Source organism: Artemia sp. Qi Xiang Cuo, chromosome 17, assembly GCF_049724085.1.
Source record: "Artemia sp. Qi Xiang Cuo chromosome 17, ASM4972408v1, whole genome shotgun sequence".
Taxonomy (NCBI): Eukaryota; Metazoa; Arthropoda; class Branchiopoda; order Anostraca; family Artemiidae; genus Artemia; species Artemia sp. Qi Xiang Cuo.
In genome coordinates this window covers 32,041,189-32,063,659 of record NC_142810.1, presented here as the reverse complement: position 1 = coordinate 32,063,659, position 22,471 = coordinate 32,041,189, and the positions used below count along the sequence as shown (strand labels likewise).

Here is a 22,471-nt window from a genome sequence, read left to right as displayed (position 1 = left end):
TGAAAATGCAGTTATATGGACATCCTTTTCGGCTATTTTCACTTGGGGGTAGCCTTGGGTAAGGTCCAAAGAGGTGAAAATTAAGTTTTTGCTTGAAATTGAGTCAAGAGTTTCGTCTATTCTTGGTAAAGGAAATTTATCGCTACCTACTTGTTTGTTGAGAGCACTATAATCTGCTACGAGTCTAAGGTCGCCATTCTTTTTTGGTACTAAGATCACTGGTGCACTATACGGACTTATACTTGGGCGTATAATTTTGTTTTTTTTTTCTATTTCATGGATTTTATTTTTTAACCACTCTTTGTGCTTATATGGCACACGATATGGCTGTTTTACTACGGGATTACCAGTCGTTAAAATTGAATGTTCATAAAATTGAATTAGCCCGATATAATCTTCAGATGCAGAAAATAAATCCTTAAATTTACATAATAAATCACATAATTTTTTCTTAAGTTCCATATCCGTAAAATGATCCATTTTAAATTTGTTTAAAAATTGCGATTTAGTCAAGGGATATTCGTTATTTGAAGTTTTAATACCGTTAACTAGGTTTATTTCAGAATTTTCCCATTTATTTAAATCATTTTCCGTTAAAACCTCGATTTGGACTAAACAAGTCCCCTTTTTAATTGTAATTGTATCGTTTTCATGGTTATTGGTTACCCAAATAAAACCTTCCCCTTAGTTATAAGATATAATCTGTTCCTCGCATAACAGATTTTCGGGTATTTTAGACGGTGTTGCATATCATATTTCTGATTTGCTAGCAACGAGCTCGATCATTTGTGATATTTGAATTTTTTGCATCGTTTTTGGAGGGATTTTTGTTTTCCTTATCGCAAATCCGTAATATTTTTCTTCATTTTTATTGTTTTTTAGATTCAGACCGGTGTGATGCTCTGATATCACGGTATTTTTTGTTTTCACGTAGGGTTTCATAAATTTTTTCAACAATCACACTATTTTCTTAATTTCAATTGAACAGTAGTGTTGCATCTTTACTATATTTATTTTCTAAGATTTATGGATGTTAGTACTTAATATAGAATTAATTTCTGCGGCATATCTTTGGGTAATTGAGTAAATTTTTAGCTATGCTATGTCTTTGCGAGACATTAGGTTCAAAATACTTCGACATTCTACCATTAGAAATTTTGTTTACGGTTATGTTATGTTCGTAACCTCTGTTACGATTTCTTAAGGTAGAAATTTCTTCCCCTACCTTAGCTGGGTATACAAGCTTCTCGTTGGCTACGTCTAATAGTATTCTATTAGACCTTAGAAAATTTGCCCCTATAATAGCTTCATATGGGAGATTGTCACATATAATAAAATTTGTCATGAAGGTTTGAACCTGTCACGCTTGTTAAATTGGGATTATTAGGGTTCTTTTGTCGCCTAATGTGCAGAGGCAACATATTAAATACGCAAGAGTTTATGATATTTACAGTAGCTCCACTGTCAACTAAGGCCGTAAAGTAAACGTTTTCTACACAAAAATCATTAAATATAGGTAACTTGCTATTAATATCACTACAAGAAGGCACTAGTATTGTTTTGGACCTATTAAATATTCCTGGCACCCTCTGGGTCCAACTTATGTTTCTGTCTTCGTCTGCCTGTCTTCGCCATGTATTATTATGGTAACGTGGATGTCTCGTGTCAGTGCCGTTTGCTGGCGCTGACTGCCAGTGCCGTTGGCTTGTAAAATTTTCATTTCTCATCGGCAAATTTTCATGATTTCTATATTGCATTCTCGCATTATATTGGCCTTGGTGAGTATTTGGGTTTTCAAACCGGTAATTAATTTGCCTTTTGGGGGGAGGGTTATATGAATTTGGTTGGTACGCATTATAAGGTACTGATTGGCGCAATCCCCCTGGCTATATATTATTGCATGACTGGTGCTAAAATTTGTTCTTCTGAACAAATGGTTGCCGTGATTTTGCGCATTGCCGACAGAATGTCTTGGTATGGGATTGGGAACATAGTGGCACTCTCTCGCTATGTGACCAACACGATTGCACTTATAACACCTTAGTTGTGTAGGGTTAATGTGCTAAAAACGTACTGTTTTCTGGCTAGTGGGTTCTGGTGTGTTGTTTCTTTGTGCTACTGGGGAGTTATTCCTTGAAAGGAAATAGGTGAATGCCTGATCGGCCTTGAAGATTGGCCTCGCGTTTGAGTCGCCTAGGTTATCTATTTTTGCAATACTATGATTAACAACCATTTTATCAACTTCGATTAGTCTCTCTACCTCTTGGACAGCAAGATCCAACGTCTGAATATTTTTTGATATTACTAATCTATATAGTTTTTGGGGTAGCCCTTGCAAAAAGGTATTTAGTATGACTTTTTCATACAGTTGCCCCGAACAACTTCCGTATTTTGCTTTTACAGTAATGTGTATGTTATCGAGATGTTCCCCTATATTTTGTGAAAAATTAAAGCCTACTACCCTGTGTTTTAATTTATTTATAGAACTGGTTTTTATAAATCTCTCTTTGAATGCTTTTAATAAGTCATCAACCGTATTTATTAGCAAGTTGGCGTTATTGCCTATTGTGTTTTCAACCTGTTTTAGATAAGTAAAGGCCTGGCCTCTTAATCGTAGTAGGAGCATGTCTTTTAACGCTCCAACGTCTGTTTTTGTTAATTGTACAAACTGGGTCAATTGGATATTAAATTCGTCAATATCTGACTGACCATTGTATTCCGGTATAGATTTTGCAATCTCTATATTTTTTGCTACTAACTTTTGCACTATTAATAAATCACTTAGTTCGTCCATTTTTTTGCTTTTATATCAACTTGAAATTTTAATTAACCTATTTTGGGGGACTCTATTATCTCCAATAAGATATAAGGGGTTTCCTATCGTAGCTTAGTGGCACTAGGCCTAATCAATTTTATTAAATGTCTGTATCTTTCCCAACAATGAAATTCAAATCTCAGAGTTTAACAGCCTAACTAGTTCGCAGGTTTTTCTCCAATTTCCGACATGCGCCATTTGTTATGTATTGTTTTAAGTAATTACGGATTTATTGAACTATAAATTCTGACGTCTCAAAGCTTTGTTTCCATGGCACAATCAGATCTGATTTAAGTGATACGAATTCTTATAGGCTAGCAGGGGTTAAAAACATTCTTCTAAGCCGTGGCGATAGGAATTTCTCCGATATCGCCACTTATATCGTTGGAGAGTGTGTCAACTAGGCTCGCGCTGTTCTCAATCAATGAGAGAAAATTGGATATGTAGACATACAAATGTGGCTTCTTCCTTCCTGAGCTATCTGGAGATCAGATTCCTTTGGGAGCATTTACCTTGGAGACTTACGAACTAGTTACCTATTATCGGACTAGACGCAGACATATAAATGAAATAAACACAGATAAGAAAGACAATAGATTTATTGAACTTACATGCTTAGTCGCACAGCAACGGGTCACTTCAATGACAATAACGGTGACCGAAATATAATAGTTTCGTACTAATCGTTTCAGATCTGACTTCATATTAAAATTAAAAACACATCTACCCCACTCCCACACGCAGTTCTATTTTCCTGCGCTGTAAGGACCTTGCCATAGGCCCAAGAGGACCAAGGATGTATATCTTTCGTCCAATGAATTCTTTAAGATTTTTAAGATGATTCAGGTGTTCACACGATTTTTTTGCCATTTCAACTTCCTTAGAAATATCGTACTTAACATTTTGCTAGCTACTAATAATCTGAGCGAAATTCGAATGACAAGTGTCATTGTTTGATTGAAGGTATAACACATTTTCTCTTTTTGATGATTGACAATTTTGACTTTTGGAAGCTGTATTTTAAGTCAATTAGGGGACGTTTAATTTCTGCCCGAATCATCTTTAGAAGGAAAGAATCTTTTATTTTAAATATATCGCCTTTTACTCCTGGTACAATAACACCTTTTGATCTGCATCTCCCTCCTCCCCATATACAAATTTAAGATCTATCTGATGATGAACAGACTTAGGGGGATGAGTAGCAGAAGAGGTCAAGGATGAGTAGCAGAAGAGGTCAAGGAAGGGAGGCCGGTCGCCCTGAAATTACATTCCATCCTTAAGAACGGCAATAGAACATTCAATTTCAAGTCGAATGACCCACTCCTAATTTTCAATGATCACCTTTGCATGGGGTGTGGTCCGGGAAACAAGTTTCGCGGTCGTTTTCTGGCCCTTTGTCGGATCCGTTTCGTGGGGTACCAGAACCTTTTTTCTATTTTCCATTCTGCATTGAAATCCCCTTAAGCTGGAGGACTTAGCAAAATGTTTTTTTTCGGGGCATTTTTCGGGCCCCCTTTTCTTAGAGCGATCCCTTGGATTTTTTTTTGCTTTAAATTCTTCTTGAATCAAGGACTTTGGGCTTTAAGTTTCAAACTGATCAGGGACAAAGAGTTTTTTTTACTCTTTCCAGGCCCCTCTCCCCAAAAATGATTGTTTCTTCTGACCCAGTGACCGATCCCAAAGTTTTGAGCAATCACACACTGAACATCAAACAAGCCCCCTTTTTCAATTATAAAAGCAATTTTTGAAAAAGGGGGTAGTTTGCATTGTTGTTTGCCCTTGCCCCCGAGGCTGTTAAGGTCATGTCATCCTTGGAGGTGTATTTATTAGGCCTTTAGACAGTTTTAAACAAAATGGTCATTTTAAGATTTTAATCGAATATCTTCGGAGGTTTCGAGAGGTGTGTAGCAAAATGGGCATGTGAGAGGGACTAGTGGCCCTTCAATCACTTTTGACTCTTAAAAAGAGCTGTAGAATCCGTAAAATTTTAAACTGGCATGCCTGGAGGGGGGGGGGACTAAATTTACAAATGGGAAAAGTAGTGACGAATAGAAAGACTTCTATTTTTGCATAGTTGGGGAAAACAATAGCGTATCAAAACAATGCTGTATTTTGAAAACGGCAATACACAAAGAGTTTTTTTTAGACTTGAGATAAATTTATTAACAAAACAACAATAAAATCATCTTTCAACAACAACCACCAAGGAAACTCAATGACGATGAGACTTGTCGGACCACCGAAAGCAGTAGTAAGGGTGTACGCACTTTAAAATCCACATTGATTTACACATGAATATGCGTGTAGTTTAACCGGTACATTGACTTACCAGGGTCAGTCACCTATTACTATGAATGGTACATGCCTTACCAGACGGGTTTCTAAGGTAACACTCATTTTTTTGGGGTCAATCGGTGAGAGAGCGGTGGTTGTTCCATATACAGTAACTTGATAATATTGATGTCAATTGCATATGGAATTATACAAAACCTACCAGACAGGTTTTTCTGACATAATGTGTAGTTTCACGAGCACATGAATATACAGTGCATTTTGAGGCACTTTCATCATAACTTGTTTTTTTTTGTTTTTTTTTTTACCAAAAACTAGAAGTTTTATAATTGCGTATTTAGGAATGTTATTGTAGGAAAAGTTGTCTATCACTCATGCATCATCCACTGTTCCATTTCTTTGAAGTATGTGCTATCAGACTGGTTTCTGATTTTTTGGACAATTGCCTTTAGTCAAGACTAGTTTGTTAGGAATGTGTCGCTGCTAAAGCTAACTCTAATTGGAAAAAAGGGGCATAAAGTTTTTTGTTTTTGATAAGAATTTCACAATGAATGTAACGTTTGACGTGGGCATTTTTTATGAGCCAATCAGAGGTTGTTCAATATACGATAACTTGATTTGTGGTTGGGATTTGAATAAAAGAAATGGTTTTCACTACAATTCATATTAGTAAGAGAATTGAATTCAGATTCAAGTATTATCACGACCAGTATATGCCTTAGCAGATATTGACAAATGTTAATTGCCTTAACTCGAGAGTAGTTTGTTATATAAAAAAAAATGGATGTTACAATTAGAATTGTTTGATTGACATTTGCCAAAAGGGGTAAGGGATTCGTGAATTGGACTATACGAACGATCTTATTTGAATAATAAGGAAAAAGAGCTAGATAACATTTGCCAATTTTAAGATGGAGAAAAAAAAGGGTTAAAGTGATTAGCAGTCAAGGTAACCCTGAAGAGCATGTTAATTCATTAGCATTTGCGAATACTTCAATGTGTTTGGTATGATACACAAGTGATGTTTTGAACAGGGTTGTCAGTTTAAAATGGAGTCTAAAGATGGATTGTTAACTCAGACAATTTGTTATAAACGGGTATGTATATTCTAGTCTCTTTTTGGTACCACAATTTTCAAATTTGGATTTTAAAACAAAGGGGGGAACAGGCCCGACCATATAGGATGTATATTATTTTAACATCTAGTTACCCCCATTACTAAAATCGAGTGTTTCCAACGAAGGGGGGAAACTGACCCGACCAAAGAGTATTAATATTCTTGTCACTTTTCGTTCCCCTAATTCTTCAAAGCAGGTGTTTACAACTAAGAGGAAACTGGCCTGACCAAAGAGTATTTATATTCTTGTCTCTTTTCGTTCCCCCAATTTTTAAATGAGGGTGTTTATGACTAAGAGGAAACTGGCCCGACCAACGAGTATTTATATTCTTGTCACTTTTCGTTCCCCTAATTTTTCAAAGTGGATATTTACAACTAAGGGGGAAACTGCACCGACCAAAGAGTATTTATATTCTTGTCACTTTTCGTTCCCCCAATTTTTCAAAGTGGATGTTTACAACTAAGGGGGAAACTGGCCCGACCAAAGAGTATTTATATTCTTGTCACTTTTCGCTCCTAGTGGAAACTCGTAAAACCCTTCCCCCTCCCCGCGCTAGGATTATTGCCTGGCTGTGACAATGGATATTACCTCTAAATACAGAGAATTAAGGTGATAGTATTCCGATAAAATAAGTCAAGTATAATAGAATTTATGATCCTAGTGGAAACTCGTAAAACCCTTCACCCTACCCGCGCTAGGATTATTGTCTGGCTGTGACAATGGATATTATCTCTAAATACAGAGAATTAAGGTGATAGTATTCCGATACAATAAGTCAAGTATAATAGAATTTATGCTCCTAGTGGAAACTCGTAAAACCCTTCCCCCTCCTCGTGCTAGGCTCATTGCCTGGCTGTGACAATGGATATTACCTCTAAATACAGAGAATTAAGGTGATAGCATTCCGATACAATAAGTCAAGTATAATAGAATTTATGCTCCTAGTGGAAACTCGTAAAACACTTCCCCCTCCAAGCGCTAGGATTTTTGCCTGGCTGTGACAATGTAAATTAACACAATAAGAAAAAAATTAAGCTGATAGTAGTCCGATGCAATAAGTCAAGTATAAGAGAATCTATGCTCCGAGTTAAAACTCCTAAAACACTTCCCCCTTCCCGAGCTCGGATTATTGACTGGCTGTAACAATGGATACAACCTCTAAATACAGACAATTAAGGTGATAGTATTCCGATACAATAAGTCAAGTATAATAGAATTTATGCTCCTATTGGAAGCTCGTAAAACCCTTCCCCCTCCCCGCGCTAGGGTTATTGCCTGGCTTTGACAATGGATATTATCTCTAAATACAGAGAATTAAGTTGATAGTATTCCGATACAATAAGTCAAGTATACTAGAATTGATGCTCCTAGTGGAAGCTCGTAAAACCCTTCCCCCTCCCCTCTCTAGGATTATTACCTAGCTGCGACAATGGATATTACCTCTAAATACAGAGAATTAAGGTGATAGTATTCCGATACAATAAGTCAAGTATACTAGAATTGTTGCTCCTAGTGGAAGCTCGTAAAACCCTTCCCCCTCCCCGCGCTAGGGTTATTGCCTGGCTGTGATAATGGATATTATCTCTAAATACAGAGAATCAAGGTGATAGTATTCTGATACAATAAGTCAAGTATAATAGAATTTATGCTCCTAGTGGAAACTCGTAAAACCCTTCCCCTTCCCCGTGCTAGGATTATTGCCTAGATGTGACAATTGATATTACCTCTAAATACATAGAATTAAGGTGTTTATTCTGTGTGATTTTTTCTTTACTTGGTGGCCATTCAAAAAGTGAGGATTTCTGTTAAATAAATAATTATTATACGTTTTCGTGTGTGTTTGACTCCCGGGGTTTATTATTTGAGACGTTAACTTTAATATTTTGTGGTTTTACGTGCCTGAAATCATGAATTAGAATATTTAATTAGCTGTTTGGGTTTTCAGACATAGTTTTTTAGATGTTCATGGGTGTTAGGTTCCTGGAGGGTTTTATGACTCCTCCTCCCCAATGAATTCAGATGGTTTTAGAGCTCATCCCCCTAGCCATAACTCCATTCAACCTTGAGCGAAGATATAAAAGTTTGATGAAGTATTTTTCTACTTAACAACTACATTAATAACTTCCAAGATGATAGGACTGTATGACACGGAATTTATCAGTTACCGAGAGTTCAATGACTCCTCCCCGCAACGACTTCCAAGGGTTTTATGACTCCTCCCCACAATGAATTCAGATGGTTTTAGGACTCATCCCCCTAGCCATAATTCCATTCAACCTTGAGTGAAGATATAAAAGTTTGATGAAGTATTTTTCTACTTAACAACTACATTAATAACTTCCAAGATGATAGGACTGTAAGACACAGAATTTATCAGTTTGAAAAAATCATCTTGTGGTGTTATATTTGAATGTGCATTTTTATTATTGTCTATGGAAGTCGAAGAAATTGACTGTTATCATTGGATAGTGAACTATAACATGTTTGAGTATGATAAAAGCTTGTGGAGTACTACATTACGTCGTATAAACAGACTGTGATTCTACGATAGAGTGATTACATCACTTAATAATGCTGGTCAGGAACTGAGAAATGTTCAGGAGGAAGTCAGTGAAATTTGCAGCTTTTTCGGGGCTGAAGCGCTGTACGTAAAGTGTAATGTACCTAAATATAAAGTCTTAATTCAAAAGTGTGACCCTAGGATTCCACTTTTCAATCTAGAAGAGTTTAAGTGTCCTAAATTTGAAGGGGGTTATCACCGTCCTGGAGACGAGGTTAGGTTCTTCGCACAGTGGATACCTAAGTACATACCTGATCGTGATAAATCCATAAGACATGGTAAAAGCTATTCTATATCATGAGATCATCGTTTGTGGATGTTTAAGAGTGAACTCTAAGTACTATTTTTATGTAAACATTTGTTGTTGTGTTTTTTTTTTCTCAAAAAAAATCCGTTAATACGTTTAAGCAATAAATATATTTAAGCTTAACCCGTCTTTATACTTTAGAATAGTTCTATTGTAAGCAAGTAACAAACTCTTTCCTGAAGTCGCCTCTTGGATACACAATGCAGAAACTTCATTTAAGAAACAATGAAAAAATTGTAAGTAAGTAAGTAACAAATTCTTTCTTGAAGTCACCTCTTGGATACACAATACAGAAATTTCATTAAAGAAATTATGAAAAAAATTGTAAGTAAGTAGCAATTTCTTTCTTGAATTCACCTGCAGGATAAACAGACATTTCGTTCAAGAAATTATGAGAAAATTCTAAGTAAGTAACAAATTCTTTATTGTTTTCACGACTTAGATATACGATGTAGAAATTTAATTCAAGAAATTATGAAAAAATTCTCAGTAAGTAACAATTTCTTTCTTGAAGTCAACTCTTGGATACACAATACGGAAATTTCATTCAAGAAATTATGAACATCTTTTTAAGTAAGTAACAAACTCTTTATTGATTTCACCTCTTGGATGTACAGTACAGATACTTCATTCAAGAAATTATGAAAAAATCGCAAGTAAGTAACAAACTCTTTATTGTTTTCACCTCTTGGATATACAATACGGAAATTTCATTCAATAAATTATGAAAAAATTGTAAGCAAGTAACAAACTCTTTCCTGAAGTCACCTCTTGGATACGCAATACACAATACGGAAATTTCATTTAAGAAATTATGAAAAAATTGTAAGCAAGTAACAAACTCTTTCCTGAAGTCACCTCTTGGATACACAATGCAGAAACTTCATTTAAGAAACTATGAAAAAATTGTAAGTTAGTAACAAATTCTTTCTTGAAGACACCTCTTGGATACACAATACAGAAATTTCATTAAAGAAATTATGAAAAAATTGTAACTAAGTAGCAAATTCTTTCTTGAATTCACCTGTTGGATAAATAAAAAGACATTTCGTTCAAGAAATTATGACAAAATTATAAGTAAGTAACAAACTCTTTATTGTTTTCACGAGTTAGATACACGATGTAGAAATTAAATTCAAGAAATTATGAAAAAATTCTCAGTAAGTAACAATTTCTTTCTTGAAGTCAACTCTTGCATACACAATACGGAAATTTCATTCAAGAAATTATGAAAATATTTGTAAGTAAGTAACAAACTCTTTATTAATTTCACCTCTTGGATATACAGTACAGATACTTCATTCAAGAAATTATAAAAAAATCGCAAGTAAGTAACTTTTTTTCTCTTTATCACGAACAATTTTCACTTAGCTACACGATGTTGAAATTTAATTCAAGAAATTATGAAAAAATTCTCAGTAAGTAACAATTTCTTTCTTGAAGTCAACTCTTGGATACACAATACGGAAATTTCATTCAAGAAATTATGAAAATATTTGTAAGTAAGTAACAAGCTCTTTATTGATTTCACCTCTTGAATATACAGTACAGATAGTTCATTCAAGAAACGTGATTAAACACGTTTTGAAACTACATGCTATTTGCATGCCTATCCTTGGCACCTTTCCAAACGAGCGGGGATTCCCCACTGGTTCCTACACATTGCAAAAAGTTAGCAGTACGAAAACTCCACGTTTTCAGCCAGACTGGTTTTTAGACAACACCCATTTTTAGGGACCAATCAGAGACAGCGGAGGTTGCTCAATATACAATAACTTGATTGGTGATTGGTTACACACCGCGACGTCGCATACATAGTGAGAGAGACATGCAAAGTCGACATAGCTTTATTTCGTTTTTTTAAGGTTAATTTAGACGAGGTTACGTGCGTGCACGTAACCTCGTCTAAATTAACCTAAAAAAAATGAAATAAAGCTATGTCGACTTTGCATGTCTCTGTCACTATGTATGCGCCGTCGCGGTGTGTAACCAATCACCAATCAAGTTATTGTATATTGAGCAACCTCCGCTGTCTCTGATTGGTCGCTAAAAATGGGTGTTGTCTAAAAACCAGTCTGGTTGAAAACGTGGAGTTTTCGTACTGCTCACTTTTTCGCAATGTGTAGGAACCAGTGGGGAATCCCCGCTCGTTTGGAAAGGTGCCAAGGATAGGCATGCAAATAGCATGTAGTTTCAAAACGTGTTTAATCACGTTTCTTGAATGAACTATCTGTACTGTATATTCAAGAGGTGAAATCAATAAAGAGTTTGTTACTTACTTACAAATATTTTCATAATTTCTTGAATGAAATTTCCGTATTGTGTATCCAAGAGTTGACTTCAAGAAAGAAATTGTTACTTACTGAGACTTTTTTCATAATTTCTTAAATTAAATTTCTACATTGTGTAGCTAAGTGAAAATTGTTTGTGATAAAGAGAAAAAAAAGTTACTTACTTGCGATTTTTTCATAATTTCTTGAATGAAGTATCTGTACTTTATATCCAAGAGGTGAAATCAATAAAGAGTTTGTTACTTACTTACAAATATTTTAATAATTTCTTGAATGAAATTTCCGTGTTGTGCATCCAAGAGTTGACTTCAAGAAAGAAATTGTTACTTACTGAGATTTTTTTCATAATTTCTTGAATTAAATTTCTACATCGTATATCTAACTCGTGAAAACAATAAAGAGTTTGTTACTTACTTAGAATTTTGTCATAATTTCTTGAACGAAATGTTTTTTTGTTTATCCAACAGGTGAATTCAAGAAAGAATTTGCTACTTAGTTACAATTTTTTCATAATTTCTTTAATAAAATTTCTGTATTGTGTATCCAAGAGGTGACTTCAAGAAAGAATTTGTTACTTACTTACAATTTTTTCATAGTTTCTTAAATGAAGTTTCTGCATTGTGTATCCAAGAGGTGACTTCAGGAAAGAGTTTGTTACTTGCTTACAATTTTTTCATAATTTCTTAAATGATATTTCCATATTGTGTATTGCGTATCCAAGAGGTGACTTCAGGAAAGAGTTTGTTACTTGCTTACAATTTTTTCATAATTTATTGAATGAAATTTCCGCATTGTGTATCCAAGAGGTGAAAACAGTAAAAAGTTTATTACTTACTGGCGATTTTCTCATAATTTCTTGAATGAAATATCTCTATTGTATATCCAAGAGGTGAAATCAATAAAGAGTTTGTTACTTACAAATATTTTCATAATTTCTTGAATGAAATTTCCGTATTGTGTATCCAAGAGTTGACTTCAAGAAAGAAATTGTTACTTACTGAGAATTTTTTCATAATTTCTTGAATTAAATTTCTACATCGTGTATCTAAGTCGTGTAAACAATAAAGAGTTTATTACTTGCTTAGAATTTTGTCATAATTTCATGAACGAAATGTCTTTGTTTATCCAGCAGGTGAATTCAAGAAAGAATTTGGTACTTACTTACAATTTTTTCATAGTTTATTTAATGAAATTTCCGTATCGTGTATGCAAGAGGTGACTTCAAGAAAGAATTTGTTACTTACTTACTTACAATTTTTTCATAATTTCTTAAATGAAGTTACTGCCTTGTGAATCCAAGATGTGACTTCAGGAAAGAGTTTGTTACTTGATTGCAATAGAACTATTATAAATAATAAAGACGGGTTAAGCTTAAATATATTTATTACTTAAACGTATTAACAGATTTTTTTTTGAGAAAAAAAAACACAACAACAAATGGTTACATAAAAATAGTACTTAGAGTTCACTCTTAAACATCCACAAACGATGGTCCCATGATATAGAAAAGTTTTTACCATGTCTTATGGATTTATCACGATCAGGTATGTTCTTAGGTATCCACTGTGCGAAGAACCTAACCTCGTCTTCAGGACGGTGATAACCCCCTTCAATCTTAGGACACTTTAACTATTCTAGATTGAAAAGTGGAATCCTAGGGTAACACTTTTGAATTAAAACTTTATCTGTAGTTACATTGCCCTTTACGTAGAGCGCTTCAACCCCGAAAAAGCTGCAAATGTCACTGACTTCTTCCTGAACATTTCTCAGTTCCTGACCAGCATTATTAAGTGGTGTAATCACTCTATCGTAGAATCCCAGTCTGTTTATATGACGTAATGTAGTACTCCACAAGCTTTTATCATACTCAAACATGTTATAATTCACTATCCAATGATAACAGTCAATTTCTTCGAGTTCCATAGACAATAATAAAAATGCACATTCAAATATAACACCACAAGATGATTTTTTCAATCTGATAAATTCTGTGTCATACAGTCCTATCATCTTGGAGGCTATTAATGTAGTTGTTAAGCAGAAAAATACTTCATCAAACTTTTATATCTTCGCTCAATGTTGAATGGAATTATGGCTAGGGGGATGAGTTATAAAACCATCTGACTTCATTGTGGGGAGAAATCATAAAGCCCTTAGAATACATAGCGGGAGGAGTCAGTTAACTCTCGGTACATGATAAATTCTGTGTCATACAGTCCCATCATCCTGGAAGTTATTAATGAAGTTGTTAAGTAGAAAAATACTTCATCAAACTTTTATATCTTCGCTCAATGTTGGATGGAGTTATGGCTAGGGGGATGAGTCTTAAAACCATCTGAATTCATTGGGGGGAGGAGTCATAAAAGCCTCCAGTAACCTAACACCCATGAACATCTAAAAAACTATGTCTGAAAACCAAAACATCTAATTAAATATTCTAATTCATGATTTCAGGCACGTAAAACCACAAAATACTAAAGTTAACTTCTCAAATAATAAACCCCGGGAGTCAAACACACACGAAAACCTATAAGAATTATTTATTTAACAGAAATCCTTACTTTTTGAATTTCCACCAAGTAAAGAAAAAATCACACCGAATCAACACCTTAATTCTCTGTATTTAGAGGTAATATCAATTGTTACAACCAGGCAATAATTCTAGCAAGGGGAAGGGGAAGGATTTTACGAGTTTTCCACTAGGAGTATAAATTCTATTATACTTGACTTATTGTATCTGAATACTATCATCTTAATTCTCTGTATTTAGAGTTAATATCCATTGTCACAGTCAGGCAATAATCCTAGCGCGGGGAGGGGGAAGGGTTTTACGAGATTCCACTAGGAGCATAAATTCTAGTATACTTGACTTATTGTATCGGAATACTATCACCTTAATTCTCTGTATTTAGAGGTAATATCTATTGTCTGACCTATGCACTACTTCTCGCGCGGTGAGGGGGAAGAGTTTTAAGTGATTCCACTAGGATTATCAATTCTATTATACTTGACCAAGTGTATTGGACTAATATCATATTAATGCTATGTCTTTACTGGTACTATCCAGTGTCACAGCTAGGGAATAATCCTAGCGCGGGGAGGGGGAAGGGTTTTACGAGCTTCCACTAGGAGCATCAATTCTAGTATACTTGACTTATTGTATCGGAATACTATCACCTTAATTCTCTGTATTTAGAGGTAATATCCATTGTTACAGCTAGGCAATAACCCTAGCGCGGGGTGGGGAAAGCGTCTTACCAGCGACCAGTAGAAGCAACCTGTAGTTTATACATTAATGATTGGATCTGAATACTTTAACCAGAATTCTCTGGATTTAGAGGTAATATCCTTTAACCAAGCTAGTCAATAATCCAAGCCCGGGGAATGGGAAGGTTTTACGAGTTTCCACTAGGAGCATAAATTCTATTATACTTGACTTATTGCATCGGAATACTATCACCTTAATTATCTGTATTTAGAGGTAATATCCATTGTTATAGCTAGGCAATAATCCTCGCGCGGTGAGGGGGAAGGGTTTTACGAGTTTCCACTATAAGCATAAATTCTATTATACTTGACTTATTGTATCGGAATACTATCACCTTATTTCTCTGTATTTAGAGGTAATATCCATTGTCACAGCTAGGCAATAGTCCTAGCGCGGGGAGGGGGAAGGTTTTACGAGTTTACACTAGGAGCATAAATTCTATTATACTTGACTTATTGTATCGGAATACTATCACCTTAATTCTCTGTATTTAGAGGTAATATCCATTGTCACAGCTAGGCACTAATCCTAGCGCGGGGCGGGGGAAGTGTTTTACGAGCTTCCACTAGGAGCATAAATTCTATTATACTTGACTTATTGTATCGGAATACTATCACCTTAATTCTCTGTATTTAGATATAATATCCATTGTCACAGCCAAACAATAACCCTAGTGCGGGTAGGGGGAAGGTTTTACGAGTTTGAACTTGTAGAATAAATTATGTTTAAATTGAATTAGTTTATAGGAAAGCTCTTAAATAACGTTCCGTTCTTAAGATGTAATATTCAGTGAAACAACCAGCCAATGAAACTAGAATTGGGAGAGAGACGGGTTGCAAAAGCTTCCACTTGGACAATCATTACTATTATGCTATAATTAGTTTATAGGTATACTAACACATTCATTCTCAGTATTTAGATGTAATATCCATTGTCAAAACCAGGCAATAATCCTAGCGCGGGTAGGGGGAAGGGTCTTACGAGTTTCCACTAGGAGCATAAATTCTATTATACTTGACTTATTGTATCGGAATACTATCACCTTAATTATCTGTATTTAGAGGTAATATCCATTGTCACAGCCAGGCAATAATGCTAGCGCGGGGAGGGGGAAGGGTTTTACGAGTTTCCACTAGGAGCGAAAAGTGAAAAGAATATAAATACTCTTTGTTCGGGCCAATTTCCCCCTTAGTTTTAAAAAATCACTTTGAAAATTTGGGGGAGCTAAAAGGTACAAGAATATAAATACTCTTTGGTCGGAGCAGTTTCCCTCTTAGTTTTAAATATCCACTTTGAAACATTAGGGGACCGATAAGTGACAAGAATATAAATACTCGTTGGTTGGGCCAGTTTCTCCTTAGTCGTAAACACCCGCTTTTAAAAATTGGGGGAACGAAAAGTGACAAGAATATAAATACTCTTTGGTCGGGCCAGTTTCCCCCTTAGTTGTAAACACCTGCTTTGAAAAATTAGGGGAACGAAAACTTACAAGAATATAATTACTCTTTGGTCGGGGCAGTTTCCCCCTTAGTTGTTAACGACCACTTGAAAATTTTGGGTGAAGAGAAGTTACAATAATATAAATACTGTTTGGTCGGGGCAGTTGCCCCCTTTGTTGTAGACAACCGCTTTTAAAATTGGGGGAACAAGAAGCGACTAGAATATACATACCCGTTTATAACAAATTGCCTGAGTTAACAAGCCCTCGTTAGACTCCATTTTAAACTGACAACCCTGTTCAAAACACCACTTGTGTATTATACCAAACACATCGAAGTATTCTCAAATGCTAAGTAATTAACATGCTCTTCAGGGTTACCTTGACTGCTAATCACTTTAACCCTTTTTTTCTCCATCTTAAAATTGGCAAATGTTATCTAGCTCTTTTTCCTTATTATTCAAATAAGATCGTTCGTATAGTCCAATTCACGAATCCCTTACCCCTTTTGGCAAATGTCAATCAAACAATTCTAATTGTAACATCCAATTTTTTTTAATAACAAACTACTCTCGAGTTAAGGCAATTAACATTTGTCAATATCTGCTAAGGCATATACTGGTCGTGATAATACTTGAATCTGAATTCAATTCTCTTACTAATATGAATTGTAGTGAAAACCATTTCTTTTATTCAAATCCCAACCACAAATCAATTTATCGTATATTGAACAACCTCTGATTGGCTCATAAAAAATGCCCACGTCAAACGATACATTCATTGTGCAATTCTTATCAAAAACAAAAAGCTTTATGCCCCTTTTTTCCAATTAGAGTTAGCTTTAGCAGCGACACATTCCTAACAAACTAGTCTTGACTAAAGGCAATTGTCCAAAAAATCAGAACCCAGTCTGATAGCACATACTTCAAAGAAATGGAACAGTGGATGATGCATGGGTGATAGACAACTTTTCCTACAACATCATTCCTAAATACGCAATTTGACAACTTCTAGTTTTTGGTAAAAAAAAACAAAAAAAAACACATTATGATGAAAGTGCCTCAAACTGCACTGTATATTCTTGTGCTCGTGAAACTACACATTATGTCAGAAAAACCTGTCTGGTAGGTTTTGTATAATTCCATATGCAATTGACATCAATAGTATCAAGTTACTGTATATGGAACAACCACCGCTCTCTCTCTGATTGACCCCCAAAAAATGGGTGTTGCCTTAGAAACCCGTCTGGTAAGGCATGTACCGTTCGTAGTAATAGGTGACTGACCCTGATAAGCCAATGTACCGGTTAAACTACACGCATATTCATGTGTAATTCAATGTGGATTTTAAAGTGCGTACACCCTTACTACTGAAAGTATTGTTATTTGAACATTTTCCTATGTCATTATTTTATATCACTGCACCTAGAACCACTATAGATTTCAACACTGAGTTAAAATATTTTGTTATTGATATCCTCTCTAGTTGAGAAATTCTTCAAGGCTGTAATCTTTGTGGGATCAACGTAGTTATCTATGGCTACAATCTACAATACTGACAGCCCATCTTTCATGTGTGCAACCTTCTGGGGGCGCAATTTTTCTATGAATGCAATTCCATTGGATGCTATTTCCTCTTGAATCAGAAAAATCTTCCGTCGATTGGTCAGAATAATATTTAGTGATGTGAAATCTTCCATGGAGAAGAGTGGTGTTGAATTTGAACTCTGTTCAAATTCATGTTTCTCATGTTTCTTACAGCGATATCACTTTTTTTTTTAGCAACTTTGCCTATTGTGAAAACTACTGCGTAGATTGCACTCTGAACGTTGATAGTTAATTCCGAGGTTGGGTACTAGGTTTTATTTCTTAAGCTGAATTTGTGGTCAAAGAATTCATTATTTTAATCATAAAAGGTAACTGTGCCTTGCTGTGCCTTCAGTTTCTCCCCGTACCCCCTTTCAGCTTAAGAGTGCCTTCAGTGCCCCGTTTCTCCAGTTCCCGGCTCGCATGCCACCTCTTGGCACTTCAATTTGACACAGAACAAATTATGTTCATTGGGCTAGTATTTTTAATCCCATTAAAGTCATTATAAGTGGGAAAAGTTCAGTTTTCCTCAAGTTACCAGTTTATTTATTTTCCAGGAAAAACACATCAATTCCTCGCATAATTTTGTTCTTCCTGCCTGTTTTTTTGTCTTAAATATATATTTAGAAAAGATAAACAGCTGATGCTCACTTTATATTCTCATTCCCCTAAAGCAATATTTTCCGATGGAAAATAAAACTCGACTCAGCAACTATGAAAGATAATAAAAAAAAAAAAAAAAAAAAAAAAAAAAAAAAAAACTGTTTAGGTGTTTCGAATATGAAACAATGAATTCGAAAGCCAATTTTGAGAAAGGTCAAATTTGAAAAGGTTTCAGATGGAGGTTTCCCGTTAAGGACTGCCGTTCTCGCAATAGGGGTGGAGGTGTCACGCAACTCAGCACCCATATTGCCTTCTTGGTCCAAATATATTCATCTATAATATAGGAGGTTAGGTCATGGGCGCCCATAGACTGAATTTTAGGGGGGAGCTTACCTGGTCTAATCGGCACTTCCAGTGCTGTATAATTGAAATCTCAAGGCAGCGCGATAGCACTGCCTAAGTAAAGAGCGATGTGGGCACAATATATTGTTGTTTTTTTTTAGACCAGGGCACTTCTTATAGAAAGAAATGTTATAGGAACTTCAAAAGAGCTCATGGAGAGCAACCAGCTCCCCCTCTCCACTTAATCACTTCCCCAAACATATTCAATAATACTTTTTGAGATAGCTATTTTGTTGACTGTATTTGAAATGTCCAGTAATTATGTTTTTGAGGATAACTCCCCCCCCCCCCCATATAGCCCTCAGGTAAAGGACTGTGAGCTACGCCCTGGGGGCTTATAAGGTTTTTATAGGAATGGTGGTTGTATAAACTTCGAAGAGGGCTCATTAGATTGGTAATCAGAAGTTATAGTGCTCTTTTTAAGAGTCATAGTGATCAGAGGGCAAATAACCCCCCCCCCCACACACACGTCGTATTTTCCAGAAACGCATCTGATAGAAATTTTAAGATGGCCAATTTGTTGTAGTAGAAACTTCGAAAAGGGCTCATTCGGTTGGTAATTGAAATGGCTAGTACCTTTTTTAATAGTCAAAAGTGATTGGAAGGCAACCCCCCCCCCACGCCCTTAATTTTTCCAAACACTTCAAATCGAAATTTCGAGATAGTTATTTTGTTTGACGTAGTTTAAAAGTCCAGAAATTATGTCTTTGAGGACGAGAACCCCCTCACAGTCCTTAGGACAGGGGTTGTAAGGTATGCCCCGAGGGCATTTAAAATTTTTATGGAAACGGTGGTCGTATAAACTTCGGAGGGGGCTCATTGGATTGGAAATCGGAACTTGAAGAGCCATTTTTAAGAGTCAAATTTATCGGAGGGCAGCTATACAACCCCCCCCCCCAAACCGTATTTTCCCCCAATGCATCCGATAGAAAATTTAAGATAGCCATTTGTTCAAAAATAGTCCAAAGATCTCATAACACGGCCTTTGGGGTTGACACTACCCCCCAAAGTATGGGGATAGGGGTTTTGAGCTGTGCCCCGGGGGGATGTAAGGTTTTATGAAGAGGTGGTCTTGTGAACTTTAAAGGAGGCTCATTTGACTGGAAAAGCATACTTCTAGTTCCATTTTAAGGATCAATGTTGATGGAGAGAAAATAGCCCCCCCCCCCCCTCTCCCTGATATCCTCTTATCCCAAAACATATTCGATCGAAAATATGAGACAGCCATTTTGTAGCCAATAGTCCAAAGAGAATATAACAGTGTCTTCAGTACAATTTATTAATGCCTCAAGAACAATTTATATTATTAAGTTAGATCTTTATGAGCAAGTTGTGGGTGATTTTGAACTAGCAAGAAGGCAATATTTGCATACTTTTAGTACTACAAATACAGCTACTGTAACTAATGACGCTTAGAGTATTAAGGTGAAACTTCTAGGAAGTGTTTAAGGGGCGTTAAACGAAAAAACTATAAGCATGTAAGTTTTTAAAAAGGTATACGAGCAATATCATAGGAAGCACCGCTCTGTAATAGGTAGAAATGTGTTTAAAACATTTAAAGAAGCTAATTCGATGCAAAATTGAAAGTTCTAGTGTCCTTTCTTAGACTAAAAAGAGAATGGATGGCAATCAAACCGTCTCTCAAGCCGATTTATTTCCCAAACACATCTAGTCAATATTTTGAGACAACTATTTTGTTCAGCATAGTAGAACGGTCCAGCAACTATGTCTCTAGGGATATTGGGCATGTCAAACCCCCACTGACAAACTATGGATTCTTATAGAAAAAACCCCAGAAAGATATAAAATATTATTTTTTTCATGAAAATGACTTTGTCAATAAAAACCAACAGAAATTCATCTAAAAAAACTTTTTCCGCAAAACAAGCTTTTCAAAGAAAAGTAAAGAGCTCCACTAAGTCAAAAATGGGCAGAAATAAAGTCAACTAATCATCCAAGCGTAAAACTACCACAAATCACTCAATAGATAAATGAAACTCAGAATGAACAGAAATTAGAATAAATAGCCGAGTCAAACACGAAACGAGCAAAACTTAACATTAGTAGGGCTGATAACCCTCATGCCTTCTCATACCAAAACATAATATGCGCTTTACTGAAAACAACATATGTTTAAATGTTTTCACTTTCTTTACTTAAATAAGTAAAAAACTTTTTTTTACTCACTTTTTTTTTACCTATTTTTTGTTTTAAAAATAAATATCAGTATAGATAAATTAAACTGACAATCCAGGGTCATTTTTTTTTTAGTAAAGCCTAAGTTACGTTCTGGTCTTGAGAAGGTATGGGGGTTGTCAGCCCTAGTAATGTTAATTTTTGCTTGTTTTGATTTTGACTTGGCTATTTATTATAATTTCTGTTCGCTTTCAGTTTCATTTAATTGTTGATAGTGATTTGTAGTAGTTTTACGCTTGGAAGATTATTTGACTTTATTTCTGCCCATTTTTGGCTTAATAGAGCTCTTTACTTTTCTTTGAAAACTTATTCTGTGGAACGTTTTTTCAATTATACAAATATATAACACCGTCATTCCACCAGGGGGGCTGGCGCCCCCTTGCCTCCCCTTATGGGCGCCCATGGGTTAGGTGTTAAGTTGCCCCTCCATATTTACTTGAACAAAGTATCATAGAAAATTGGAAACATTTGGCTAAAAATTCATTTTTATAGGCTTTACGTACCCTTCTCCCCTTTAAAAAGGTAAACTGCCCCATCCCCGCCATTACCAAAAAGTGAATTTTGGCGTAGTTTTAAATTCTCCGTGACAGCTCTGAGCAGTTCTAAGCAGAAGAAGAGGCTCAAACTCCATATCAAATTTGATGGAAAGTGAGAGCTAGGCTATTAGTTTTGCACTTAATTCAACCTTTTTTCAGTCGTCCTAGCCGAGTGGTTAGTACGCTAGACTTGAAATTCTTTATCCGTGAGGACGGAAGTTCGAATCTTGGTGTCGCTGATTATTTGGTAAGCTCAGCCAAGAGTGGACCCAGCTCCAAATGGGTACCTGGAGAAATCTGGGGGGAAAACACGGGAAGCGACGGATGATTTGCCCCCAACCATACATTGCACTCCCGGCCAAAGGCAGAGAATCAGGATACCGACGCCTGCGCTACGCAGACCATTTATCAGCATGCGAAAAAGTTAAATTTTTAAGTTTTGATTCAATCTTTGTGGAAGAGTGGGGGACGGGTATAGAACTTACACAATCATGTCCATCAGTCTAATTACTAGGCAGGGTTGCAGATTTCATTCAGCGAAGCGTACTTAACAGCTACGTTTTTGCTATGACTTTTGTTGTGCATTCAAAGGTTTTGAGTCCAATATAATTGACGTTTTTGCTTTTGTCACTCCACAACTGTGTGTGATGGCCAAAGTTGTTGCAACCCTTCACGGGGCCTTTGCACCAAATGTCCAGTTTCCATGAAGATTACTCTTTTACTCAGTGTTGGTTTCTTCTTTTTTTTTTAAATTATTCTAATAACTTTTGATTGATAACTTTTAGAAACTATAAATTTCGCATTTACGGAATCAGTATAAACAGATGTTTTGTGTGGGTATGTCATTTTCAAACTTCCATCTCGGTTATAAAATACTAGTTAAAAACCTTTCTCTCTATGTGTTTGGCTTCAATGGTATATCACTACATTTATTAATATTAATTAAAAGAATGAACTGTGAAAAAAGAAGTTTTTTAAAGAAAAGTCAAGACCCACATTAAAACTTAAGACGAGCAGAAATAAGGTCTTGTAATAATTAAACTTAATACGACTAGAGAT

At 35.6% G+C, this 22,471-nt stretch overlaps 1 protein-coding gene across 2 annotated transcripts in view; it reads left to right on the top strand.

The window, feature by feature from the left end:
* The window catches only part of dtn (transmembrane protein 132C dtn), a 258,507-nt gene that overhangs the window by 212,107 nt on the left and 23,929 nt on the right, over nt 1–22,471 (top strand). The gene's annotated exons all lie outside the window — the stretch shown is intronic.